Source organism: Belonocnema kinseyi, chromosome 7 (assembly GCF_010883055.1).
Source record: "Belonocnema kinseyi isolate 2016_QV_RU_SX_M_011 chromosome 7, B_treatae_v1, whole genome shotgun sequence".
Lineage (NCBI taxonomy): Eukaryota > Metazoa > Arthropoda > Insecta > Hymenoptera > Cynipidae > Belonocnema > Belonocnema kinseyi.
The window spans coordinates 95,291,832-95,292,775 of NC_046663.1; positions in this window are offsets into that span (position 1 = coordinate 95,291,832).

Consider the following 944-nt stretch of genomic DNA (forward strand, 5'->3'; position numbering starts at 1 on the left):
GATTATGGCAAAATGTGAGATCCGCGCCATCTAGGGGACGCAGCACGAACTATTGTCTACAACAACGACCTCCCCTCCTTCCCTTCGCAACAAATTTTTAGGTTATGTTGACTTCTCTTTCTGAAATAAATACATGAATAATAATAACCAATAAAACAAACCAAAAATTGAACAAAATAAAGTCTATCATCGATCAAATGCAATCAAATGTTTAAGTCTGTTGCATTCGATCTATCATAGAAAGATTCCAACAGACTTTAACATTTGACTGTTCGTTCTGTCAAAGATATTTTACCTAGGCGCGGCAAGGGTCAGGAGTGGGGACGGCCGATATATATATCTAACTACATTTTCGACCATGTAACGATCGCATAAATTTGCATTCCATCCGCTAGGAACAGCACCGTCGCTTCCATAGAATGCGCGGTTTCGATTCGAAATTATAAAATATTCGTGCGAAAAGTAAAAAGATTGGCGAGCGAAAAGTAAAAAGATTGACAAGCAACATTTCAGGGCAAATCGGCATGAACATGGTTTAAGTGATAATCATTCCCCTAAGCGAATAAATGTATATGTTATATTTGTCGAGAATTTTTGGGCAGAGGAAATTTGATATAATGTTTAGATTTAAGATAGCAGACTTGACAGCAGAATATACAATTCTTATATTTATTATCAAATTGGCGACAGAAAATCGTTACACTGAACCGAGGGGAGAATCATTTTGGTTTTTATTGAAATGATTAAGACCTCCGGGCAGTCGGTTCTCCGAACTATAATGTAAACATTATGAGCGGACTTGGCTTTTTCGTAGTCGGCGAAGTGTTAGGGCACGTGCGTTTTTCACATGAGAAGGCGTATCGAAATCGGCGACCAATTATTAGTCATAATAAGAGTAGGGATATGTAGAGTGGGATAGAGAGAAAATGTAATTTAGAAGAGAG